The sequence below is a fragment of the Varroa jacobsoni genome, unplaced genomic scaffold (assembly GCF_002532875.2).
Source record: "Varroa jacobsoni isolate VJ856 unplaced genomic scaffold, vjacob_1.0 scaffold_1397, whole genome shotgun sequence".
NCBI lineage: Eukaryota > Metazoa > Arthropoda > Arachnida > Mesostigmata > Varroidae > Varroa > Varroa jacobsoni.
This window is the reverse complement of record NW_019214299.1, coordinates 61,186-73,831: the sequence shown is the minus strand read 5'-3', so window position 1 is coordinate 73,831 and position 12,646 is coordinate 61,186. Positions and strand designations below refer to the sequence as shown.

General features: G+C 44.6%; 1 long non-coding RNA gene across 1 annotated transcript in view; it reads left to right on the top strand.

Annotated features, from left to right (window-relative positions):
* Positions 1 to 2,789: 2,789 nt before the first annotated feature.
* LOC111269552 (uncharacterized) overlaps positions 2,790 to 12,646 on the top strand; it is a 49,714-nt gene continuing 39,857 nt past the window's right edge. The window contains exons 1-3 of the long non-coding RNA XR_002685830.2: positions 2,790 to 3,001; positions 4,608 to 5,059; positions 5,276 to 9,693. This is a non-coding gene — a long non-coding RNA (uncharacterized LOC111269552). The remainder of the gene's footprint in view (positions 3,002 to 4,607; positions 5,060 to 5,275; positions 9,694 to 12,646) is intronic.

Below are 12,646 nucleotides of genomic sequence, written 5' to 3'. Positions count from 1 at the left end.
GCAAGAATCTGACATATCTGCTATATGAGAGAGAGAAAAAGAGCAAGAGTGTGTGAGAGAGAAAAAGAATTATCAGATCTGAGAAGAGGCTTAGCCGATGTAGGGACTACGAGGCGAACGGGGCAATGACTGTAAGCAATGACGCTGTGCCATGACTCCGGTGAGAAGCAAAAAAGTGTACGTCAACCTAAACGCTGGCTTGAATAGGTCTAAAAATTGCTGAATGCGTCGGAATGCACCATCTCTGTGGTCATATAGTACGGAGACGATTTATCAGACACAGTTAATCGTATTATTCGCGACGGTTCAATAATGATTTCGCTTGTTAGACCCAAGTTCGACGTTACATAAGCATTGAAGCTACATTTTGTTAGTGGGAAAGTAAATTGTCCGTTTCAGCATTCATTTCCTATGGAATCTCAATTATAAAACTATAAGAAATATCTATCCTATTCTTGAAAGTAAAGCCGTAAGACTGTAGAATAGCAAGACATTGACTAAGTTTCCTTCGAAGTACAGATCCAGGGGAGGAGAGAGGTTTCAAAAAGGAAATTGAAGTTGTGTCAGCGCAATATTTTCTATATTACGAGTACGTAAAGATCTGCTATTTACGGGTAGACACCAGTTACAGCTCTCGAGTAGCCAAAAATGATCCTATACAACAAAACTCAAGTGATCATTGCTGTACGCTACACACTAGGCACGTCCCCATTTTCTTAGAGAGGGGATTTTGTTTAGCGACCCCTTTATAAGCTAAACAGGTAATTCACGTAGATGCCAAAACGTCCTGCCCTTCTATAGCAATTGCATTTAACGGTAAAGCATTTGATAGACCCGCCGACAGTCGTAAGGGCCCGATATCCATTTAACAATACGTTTTCTTTTATAGAGCCTTTGTCTCCTAATTGTCTTTGTCCTTAGGTGTCAAGCGGCAGGCATCATTGATTCTCCTTGCGGGATATTGCGCCTGCTGTTCACCGCTTACCTGTGCCGGCATCCGCTAGCTACGCGAAAATACGAAGCGTTCACCAGAACACGCATGACGTATCGCTCACTACCCCAATTGGGGAACTACCGCTAGCACGTTTTCGATACTTTCTCGAATTTTGATTTAATTTGGCATCAAAACGATTTGTCGAAAGCAGCTACGGAACAGTTCAGCTTTTCCTGTTATTTCTCGACAATTCGTAGGTAGTTTTGCCCCATCAAATGGATAAATGGACATCACGATACATCATATAACACGTGGCGACTCCGAGGCTTCAGCCAAGTACCCCACGGAACGTAATAGCAACGATGTGGAGCATCTCATAAGGAAGGGGTGTACGTTTCCTAAAGAGTAAGAAAGTGATATATTCGCCAAACACCGCTACAGCGCATCTCGTATTCAATATAGCAGGGTTCGCGTCTAAGGAGAAGGGCTGCATCATAAATTCATTACTACTTCTGGAATAGGATAGAATTTATTTGATCGACCTATCGGAGAAATCGGCATTTAGTGATTCAGACTTCGTAAGATGAAAATATCAAATATAGCCAGAACGATGGTTTGCGCGCGGGCTCAGATACCGATACTGTGCCAATAGCAAAATATATAGAAACGTTACTATAATTTATACGTATATTACGCTAAAAACTAGCATGTTTCTACCGCACTTTCACCGGACGATACAAAGCAAAACAATACATAATTGAACTAACCCTAATCCCTATTCCACCAATGGGTCGATGAACTCTAATGGGCACATAAAACTCTGGCGAAGATTGCTGAAGTGTCAGTAAATGGATCGTCATTGAGGTAACACGAAATTGTTGTGACTAGCTTTTAGCAGGAAACTTTGCGACAGAATCTCTGGTCATCAGGTTAGATCAATGGGACATTCAATGATTTAGCATCACGGTAAACTAATTACATATAAATCGTTACATGTGTCAGCATTTGGCAGTTATAACTTTTGTTTCTATAATAAGGTACCACGATGTTTTTATTGTGAGACCTGCCAAGTTGATTAAGTCAGCTGGGCGACTCTTTTACACGGTAGCCGAAGGTTGGCAATTCGGCTATGTGATCTGGGCAAACTCATTATGCTCCAATAACAAAAAAAAACCTGTCTAACACCTGTACGTAGGTAGTCGGGCGGTATTTCAAACTGAGAACAGTCTTAAGCAGTAGTGGTTTCTTCTTGAGACGCGTCTCATCCCTCATCTTCAATGGCTTTTTTGGTGAAAAAAAAAGCAATAATGAGGCTTTTGGTGAGCGTTGACTTAACACCGTGTAATGACCCTACCGTACCATCCAGCTGAGTTGCTACCACCGTCACGAGATAGGTATCCGCCTTCAAGAACGATCACAGTTTATTACTATCATCATTTGTCTCAGTTTGCCAAGCAAGAAGAAAATAATTCCCTAGGGCTAACTGTTCCCCAGTAGTCATCTATCCCGTACTTCCTATTCGCTATGTACGATCTAGTCCTTTTCTCGATGCAGTCATAATTACGCAATTGGCGGTTGGCAAGACTCGCCGCTCCCGTTCCGTCATACAACGATGGGGTACATGTCCGGTTTGTTTCGGTTGTTACACACACATACACACAGTGCGTGTTTCTGTGTGTGTGTGTGTGTGTAGGTGTGTGTGTGTGTGTGTGTGTGTGTGTGTGTGTGTGTGTGTGTGTGTGTGTGTGTGTGTGTGGTGTGTGTGTGTGTGTGTGTGTGTGTGTGGGAGAGAGAGAGAGAGAGAGAGAGATTACATTCGCGTACAACGCTGTGGTGATGTCGGTGGATTACACTTGGTCTATGGCAGGCAATCCCTGTTCAACAACACGGACTAAAAAGGTACGTGAAGACGGCCAAGCGATTGTTTAATCGCAGCTTTAACCTAGTGGGTCTGCCAATTTGTTGACGTCGTTGTACCAGTGGCGTTGCATGCTTAGTGTGAAGATTAGTTTGTGAGAAACAGGAGGACGCACTCTAAACGGGGCTGTGCTAATGTATTGAAGAAAGGTAAGTGATCTAAACAACTCTGATTGATATGCTTTGTTTTCAAGCTTTTGTCTGCTTCACCTGTTTTGGTTGAAGCTACTACGGTACGGGTGGGATAACTGAACATTCTACGTAAAGTATATAAAAAAAAGTAAATAATTTTAGGTCTAACATGGAGTGAAATACTATTCAGAGTTCAGTTTATCTATTAACGTATACATTCAATAGGCTACTAAGTGCATTCTCTCTTGTTGGAATACTCTCTGAAATTAAAGAAGTGAGCGGTAGTCCTGAGCTTTGCCCGATTGATGGGAGTAACCCTATCATTCGATAAAAACCAAATTGAGCAGTAAATAGGACAGGGCAGAGATAAGCGAGTATGGGTAAGTTGAGTGACAAAAATAGGACATTGAATTAATGCGGAAATAATAATTGCTGCACTTTTAACTTCAGGGCACAATGGACCAATCGTGAGAACACGTGATGGTCTAGATTTGGATTTGGCTGTAAACAGGCTTCGCCTCGTCCTGGCAGGCAGCTGATGCCAGCAGTTTAATAGCGACGTTGGATATAAAATTCTAAGCACATAAAACTCGTTCGTCAATATCGGTGTATTATTTGATCCGAATGTTATAATTATATTAGTATTGCTATAAAATGATAAGGGAAAAGATGTCAGCTCGATTTCGAGCTCGTATCGACTTGTTACAAGGGATATAATCTCATTTTCAAGGCAAATGTCCTTACCAAATCCGAAATAGTCCCCTTTCGCAGAGACAAGGCTCTGCACAAAAACGGTTTCATTTCTTTTGTGGAAGACGGGATTTACTACTGGCATGAACTCCTGTCGGATACTAGAGGACGTTATTGACCTGTGACCAACCACATGAACTCTCCTAGCTTTGATACCGTAGAATCATCATGGTAATATTTTCTATGAACCAGTTCTTAGGGCAATCGCCGGACTGTTCTGCCAAAAAAAAACAAAGGGATTAGATGTCTTAACGCACTGAGCCGTCCATTATCTCTATCATAATAATCAATCAGTCAGGCTTAGTTCGTTCCAGGCTTTTCACAATTAACAATGCTCTTCAAAAACCAATTATTATTTAGAGTCATTTAATTCTAAATATCAGCGAAAACGTTTTGCCGATCTGAGACATCGCCATCATAAATCTTATTAAAATATGCATACAGAATATATAATATTGATATCTTATATCTAGTGATAATAATTTACTGTTACTCTTTTTGTAGCGACGCCACGCTACGAGTAAACGTACTTATCTACGTGTGTTTATAAGGACACAGAAGAAAACGTTTTGGCTTCTAGTTAGAAGAACTTGTTTTAATCCTTCCCACTTGACCCTTCTCCAGCCCGCCGCCCTAGATGATACCGGCAGCATTCGTTAGTATCTACATACGAATGTCCGCGTTTAGCTTTTTACTTGGCTGGTGGAATAGAAATCGCTATTCCACCTATTTTTCTACGATTAGACTTCATCTTTCTATCATTTCCGACATTTCCTCTTGCTTGTCTCTAAAACTATTGACGCGGAGTCATTTATAATTATCTAACGCCACGTATTTTTCCTGCCGACTTTTTCCTCTATGGTTTCGCTTTCAGCTGCTGCAATACAGCCGGTTAGCGTCCGCAAGTCCGAAGGATGAAGACAGCAGTTTCCCTGTTCATTCCCTCGATGTCTGTACGCGTCTGCCGGCGTTCTTGACAGAACTCGCCCTCGTTGCGTCCGCCCGACGGTTGACCAGCTTTCCCAGCGTTCGACGACAACCGACGAAGTCAATTAGCAGCAGGGACACCCTCGAGTACCCTCGAGCCCCTATGTGTAACCTAGCCAGGTCGGCCCGTCTAGTCAACTTAAGTGACGTAATACGGTCAAACAGAATCGTAGGCCATTATCGCCAGTCTGTCCGTTTGCCCTGTTGGTTGTGTTTGAATGTTCCACGTTGTAAAAAGAAAGAAAGCGTGGATGTCGTTCTGAACTAGGGCGGCGACATCGTTTCATTATTCGTGTATCTCTGTATAGGGATCGTGGTAGACTGTGGTGTAAAACACGGGTAAGTGGATCTTTACTTTAAATCTGTGCCTCTATCTCACGGCCTGTGGGTGTTTGTTATACGACGACAACCGCTGTAATAGACCTCTGTGTCACACGCAGACAACGTACATACATATAGATATCTTATATTTCATGAAAATTTAAGCTGCCAACATAGGAGGAACACAAAACCAGTCTGAACTATGCATATTGCATTGTTCTGGGGCCTTTGCAGATAGGCCACTTCTAGCTGGAGTAGCAGGACCGGGACAGTGTGGCCTAGACGTGCTGCAACGAGTAAATCATATATGCGTGTAAGTATCACTAAACTTGGTATCGCAGGATAGGACGAAACAGTCGACTTACCTGAACCGTAGGCATGAACGTTGCAGAGACTACAGTGTTACAATGTGGACGTTGCATTGAAAACGCTGTGCACAAGGTTAAACTGTCACGCAGACATCAATCGGACAAGTGAATCAGCGGGACGTGCTTCAAAGTTAAGGTGTCTAGAGTGACACGCCGATTCCGGGCCTGTAGCAGAGCTAGTGAAACAGCGACGGTTCCTGCTATCTGCCCTCTCTACAAAGCCGCTCGGTAGGGTAAAACCTGATAAGCGGCCTTGATGCGCCGAGGTGACGCTGCGAGTTCTGGCTCCAGTATGATTCGGCTACGGCTTATACACTCACAGGCCATGCACAGCACGCACGTCCTGGCCTCACCGGTTGGATGTTGCTTGGGCCGAGGGGAAGGAATTTATGGCCACATGTAAACGCTGTGGAGTGTAGAGATGCCTGGAAGTGCCACAGCGCCCCGGGCTCACATATGCGAGAAACTCAAACGGGTTAACCTTGTGAACGATGAAAATGCCGAGGGCATATCATCGTCGACCTTTTCTGTTGGAGACGGTTGGCACGTTATGCACATATACATTCACACGGATACATTGCACTGTTGGGACAAGCCGTTGCTCGTGAAATTGGGTGGCTTTGGCGAGAGCAATAGGTTCACGGTCAAAATATAAAACTTCAACTAGTACTGCTATCACGAAGATTTAGCTCTCGTAAGCATACGCTCACCTGTGCAAACTACTGAGTGTCGACCCAACGCTTAGTTAAGCAAAATCAACTGCTTTCTAATAGAGAGAATGATCAGCATTGTTGTTTACTTGATTGCTAAACGTCTCTTTATTGAATTAAAAAATTACGTACGTTAGATCTCAATAAAAGGTTACTCCGCCAGTTTTATGCTCCTATTGAATTCGTAACAGCTATAAGTGTAAGTAAAGGAACACTCGATCCATGGTCCCGATAAATGATATACAGTATCCTTAGGTTTGGATTTCTTTATTAGAAATTAACATGTATGACTCTGTTTTACATTGTTTCCTGTCAACGTCTTCAGTATCGCGCCAATCGCTTAATGTCTGACCAAGTTGTGTGCAGATCATTCATTAATAAGTTAATCTGATTCGAAATGTTGTCGACTGTGGACCTCATTTAGCACAGAACTATCTGAACAGACTAAATAATTCTCCGCTTTTTCCATCCTTCGGCCATGGTGCGTTGACAGCCAGCCCCTTCGTAAGTCGAATTTTTTTCCTTAGGAAACATAGAAAAGTAACATCTACCGTTTGATAATTTGGTTGGGATGTGGTAAAAGTCCGCTTGATCATGAAGCATGAAGTGTTGGCAGAATACCAGGATGGAACATTGAACCACTGCCAATAACTGTGTACTTTAATTAGCAGTAACGTATGAAACGTTCCCGGTGTATGATTGTTGGTCACATGAGCCATGCCCCATCTGAGACTAAATGGGCAGCGGATATGAGCTGTTGCTATGTGGCGACTATGTATCGTATCGATATATTATAAAGATCGTATTTGGGTCATTGCTCAATTTCTATCAACGACTTCAGCTGTCTCTATCGTGTGAATAAGTTGTCAACTTCGGTTTTTTGGTACAATGGAATGGATTAGCCCAAATAACCTGCACTATCTTCTACTCATTTGTCAATCTGTCGGATTTCTTCCGGATCTGGAAGTGGGTGAACTTGTCAAACGGAACATATCAAACTTGAGTAGTGAATTTTAAGCTGTCAAATTAACCGATTCCAAGCACCGATCGATCAGCAATATTTTATAAAAAGCTCCATTAAATTGTCCCTGGCTAACATGTCGACATTCATTGAAGAAGGTAACCGATTCTATGCTATAGGTTTACTATAGAATAAAAGAAACAACGACAAAAATCTTCTACAAGTTGTTTTAGTCGGCTTAAAAATGGGCCTGCTAAACGCACCTAAGGCCAAATACTATACGAGGATTTTTCAACATATCTGCTATTTGAAATGAAGGAATAAACTACCATTATTATTATTATTACTCCATTGTCACGTTTATGGCCAAAGTGGCCAATTTTTACGTATTGTTCGCTTGATAAAGGTGGTCAGAAAATTGGTGACGATCACTCGTTGTTAGTGTGACTGCTTTCTTTCTGCACGTAGTAGCCAAGCCTCTGAAATATGATTGTGTTTGGCTCCATTCGTGCATTTCGCTGGCGTTTTAAGCCAACATTGTATCGTTAGCGAAGCGACATTAAATACTCTGTAGCAGTGTTTACGTAGTCAAACGAAAATGTTCATTTATTCAGATCTACGCCTAGTGTAATATTCGACAGGATGCCCTGTTAGGGCTTTGCCCCATCTAGCGGTAAAGGATTCTGAGCTCGTTTTCTCCAACCAGTACATTCAACAGAATGCAGTATTAGCTGCGGATTTTGGATACGCAGACATATTATTGCTTCGTTAATACAACAGCAATCAATATACTTCAGTAATAAGCGTCAGGTCGTGCCGAAAACGTCACATGCCATTTTAGATTTGCTAATGACTCTATTTATGGTCCTGAAATTCTGCATTTTCTTGTCGTGCCCTTCGTCGGCGTTAATTATGGTGTGTCGTTGCGGCCTACAGATGTTTGTTATCCAGCCTTGTCGCGCACTACCTACATGCGCCTTATACAATTCTGAATGCTAGTTCTCGGATCTTCTGTACGGTGAGGCCCCTGGCTCTTAAAGCTGATCGCTACCACAATCAGATGAACCACACCGCGAGCTCATTGTCGTAAGTCTGTGCTGCCTTGTCGGATTATGGCCCAATCCCGTTTCGCCCTGCCCGCCTCTGGAATAGCAGGTCCGATACAACCATCGACAGTGTTAGTGCTTGTGACGGTCAATGCTTAACGCTGCACAACGTCACGGGATAGCCTCTACGTTTGCAAGAACTGAGCCGCCTTGCATCGCGTGGACGCCAACGTGAAGTTTTCAATGTTGATTTCATCAGCGTCTGCTGTTGTCGTTCATTGCTGTATCTATCTTGACTTCTGTTCCTTGCTAGATCGACCTGTGCCACGTCACCGCTCTACTCCACTCAAATAGCCCAGTGATTATCTCTACCTGCCTTTGTCAAAGTTCTGAAACTATTCACATTAATTTTGTTTTTGTTGTCGACGAAAACTACCGGCGTGAAGTATTGTTGACGGCTGGCGACGCCGAAGACGACGTCAGCGATAGACAGCAAAAAACTGCCGCGCAGATGCAATTTTGTCGAAGCACAACTTCTCGCTGTTACCTTTCTGCTATAATCTAGGTGGTCTGTAGCTGCGCAGCGCGGGAAGTTCGTGCTTCAAGCGGTAGCTTGCTTCATGGACCCGATAGCGCGTAGAGGAGTTCACCAGACGCTTGGCTGGCGGACGCACCAGCAGCAACAACAACAACAACGACGACGACGACGACGACGACGACTTCTGCGGTAGTACTATTACCTGTATCTGAACGTTAGTGGTACCAATATTCTCTCTGCTGCCGAAGAAATGAAGCCGTCCTGCTTTGCTTTTGCCCTTCTTCAAACGGCGGCATTCACGCCGCCGACCCGTCCGACGTTACAGTATAGATAGATATAGATAGAGCATCTTTGCAGCGCTGGTGCTTCTTTACAGCTGGTCCTGCAACCTTTGCCGGTACTGGCACCGGGGCCAGGGCTGGTATCGTGCCGACTGCTACTGCAACGACGACGACGACGTCTCGTTGTCGGTCGGGATCTCCTTTCGCCCTTTCCCTTTGATGGTGCAGCCGCTGGGCCTTCTGCGGCCGACGCTCGCGGGTGCGACGACGCACAGTGGATCGGTCGGTGAGCGGGTGACGGGAACGGGAACCTGAAGTCTGTTCAGTCCAGTTCAACGCTAGTGATTGCCTATCGTCGCCACGACGCCGTGCGATTGTGAACGACTTTAGTTGATCTTTAAGGATAGCCCCAGTTTTGTCGTCTCTGTAGCTATACATCGATTACGAGTGTGAACATTGTGTTGTAGTGAATCGGTGACTACGAAAACGATAAGCCCAAAACGTGTGACGACGACCAGGCGTAAGCCATACTATCACGGAGAGGAAAACGGAAAGATACAAAAACAGTAGACGGTAATCCAGCAGCTTCTAAGGAATCTTGCTACTTGAGTGCAGCATACTATTAGAAGATAACGTTACGTACGTGCCAGTTTCTGCTACGGAAAAGTTAGTTCTTCATTCATCATTAACAAATACTAACTGAAGCTCTACGTGAGATTTTTGCTTCTTCGTCGCGAGGATTACATTGGTGAGTTTTGAGAACGTGACGCAAATCTATCCGGCGCCTGTCGTTTTTTCATTGAACGCTTCACACATGGAATATCTACGATACGTAAGCGTTCGTATGCAATTCAGAGGCAAAAATACCTTCTCTATTAATACGCATCTGATTCTCGCAGTCGTCGCCGGAATAAGTAATGCATTAGTAATGTAGTCGTTGTGTCTTTATGCTCGTATGCTCGCACCAGTCGCATCGGTAGCTCTTAAGGTGTTGCACTGTTTCAAATCAAGGTTCTGGCAGGTCAAAAGGACCAATCCAGCCACACCGGGTTGGGTTTCTCTAACTGTTCAACAATGTACTGGTTTTTGACCGGTGCGTCCGCTAGGGCGAAGCCCTTGGCACTACGACGGGGTTTAACGGGGCCGCGTTGGGGCAGAATGTGTCCTCAGACGAGACAAGATATGCGAGAGCCGACCGACGCGGGGCCGGGGGATCATTACAACTATTAATGAACGCGCTTCTAAAGCGGCACGGCACACGAAAAAGGCTAGCGAGCAACCAGGTTAGTCTGCGGCCAGTGCGCTAAGCAACGAGGACCGTCCATTGAACCGCGGTCGCCGCGACGGGCTACAAGCTACGGACGGTGGGAGTACTGCGGCGACGGCAGCAGTATGGGCCTGATGCAGTGAATCACTGGGAAATGAATCCTGAATGCTGAACACCGATAGTGCGAAACCGGATAGCGCATTAAAAAGATAATCAGCCCAGATGAAATCGTTCTGCTCCCTGGCAGCATCACTATGCAGACCGGGTGCAGCCACTGACGACGTAACAATACATACTGTGCTAGCGCTGAGAGAAAAGGGTACCTACGCGTTATCAGTCAGCCTGTAGCAGCCTTCGATTGAGATGATCAAATAGATGTTCGACACAAAGTGCGCCCTGAAATGAACAAGGAATGGCAGAAATTGAATTCTGCTTGCGCAGAACTTTTGTGCTGTAGTATCGTCACCTGTAGTATTAAGGTGCAATTGAGTCCTTAGCAGATATTTTTCACTTTATCCTCCGGTATTACCTTTCAGTAATTTGTCATCCATTCGTTAGATGTTTCATGTGGCTATTACGAAAGCAGGGTTGACTCTACCGTATTTTGATAGAGCACCTAAATAATTCTTATGCCACGTTTATTTAGCCCATCGCTTATAATGAATATTAAGTGCCTGGCACGTTTACAAACGGTCAAAGTATAACGGTCAGCTCTGCCGTTGTTTGCGTAGACCAATAGCGGTTGACTATGTGTCTATTATAATAATTACAGTTAATGAATTTACTGACGACTTGAAATTCTCATTGAACGATGGATAATATCAATCAGGCTAATGATATTAGCAGGTCCTTATTATAGAATGGCCCCAAGCGATGTACACTATATTGTTCATATCATTATAGTCCGCTGATTAGGTCGGGGCCTAACAATAAAAGAGTTTTCGATAAATACATCATACGTAAAGTAAGCGCAATTAACCCAGAAATCAAATCGGTTGGTTTTGTAACAAATCTGGTACCACCATCAAGATTTGAGGTGTTTCCCCCATTCTGATATTGTTCAATGTACCGCGCCTACATATCTTCGACGACGCCCACTTGTGGAAGGGTCGGCACAAATACCCATAATAATACATCAATCGAATAATCTAGTTAGTGTAAGATTATCTTCGTACAAATCTGATTTCAGCTTCACCCTGTCTACGGCAAAGAATGACAGTCATATCTGTTTGTTACCATGGCACCCACAAATGCTAGCCGCGGTCCACTAATAACGTGTAATCGAATATATCGCGTTACTCACGTCGATCCACTTGTCCAAGCGGTCCCCTTGTCCATTTTCCCCGTTTTCCACTAGGAGATGAAATGAGCGTGTGCCCAAAATCGTCACCACCAAAGCGCCAAACCCCTAGCATGCGAGCGCAGGCGCGTCATGGTCCGACAGTAGGTTACGTCACAACGTTAACGATAAAATTAAATACAATAAAACGTAATTTTAGCGTGGTTGAGCGGCAAATCTAGGTGGGCGAACTGCTCTATGACCATGCCGTGCCACCCCGTCTACCGCTGCGCAAACTATAAGAGTGTCGCGAAGAAATCACTTCTTGACAGCGTTTTGCCTCGCACATTGCGTCGTATTGCATATAGCGTCTTTAAGCAACGCGGATCTCGTAAATGTCGCAGTTCTCCCTCCATGTTCCGCCCCGCTCTTTTCCTCTATCGTCTGCTGTCCTATTCAGCTTCGAACAAACAATCACCGGCCCCGCCATCGCTACGCGACACGTGCTCGTTACTCCTTCGGCGCTAAGGTTACCCACGACATGGAATGTATCGCAGAAGGACAGGTCTGCGCCTTCGTCTGGTTTATTTGTTGTTATTGTTATTGTTGATTCTCTGTGAACAACAATTGTCTCTGAAGGCTGTCGTCATTGTTTCACAAGCTGGCTGGAGTGCTTCGCTTCTTTCTGCTGCTGGTCTATAGTGTGCTTCTCTGCTTAGGCAGATACTACCGTTAAAGCGTCTGTTGGGTAATTTATCAAATGATAACGTTCCGCCGCGATGGGGAGCGAAAACCACGCCAATCCCTAACGCGCATCCCATCTTGAGCGCTACCATGGCCCTCATCATCAATTTTCGCGTGTCTTCGCGATGAACACCCTACCAGCGGACATGAACAGGGTGAAGATCAGAACTATACGCTGGTCTGGCGATGCTCAAAGCGATATGTTTGGATCAGCCGTATTTGTATAGCGGCTGCTGTCTTTTCGAGCAATGCCGCCGTAGTCTTTAACGGTGACTGTTGCAATTGCCGCTGCGTACGCGTCTGAAATTATTCAGGATTTCGAGAGGACCCGTGTGGGAACGCGTAGGCGCTGCAAGCAGTGGCATGAAAATAGATGACCTGGGAAGGAACTCTCAGAGGAAATGCTTCCAT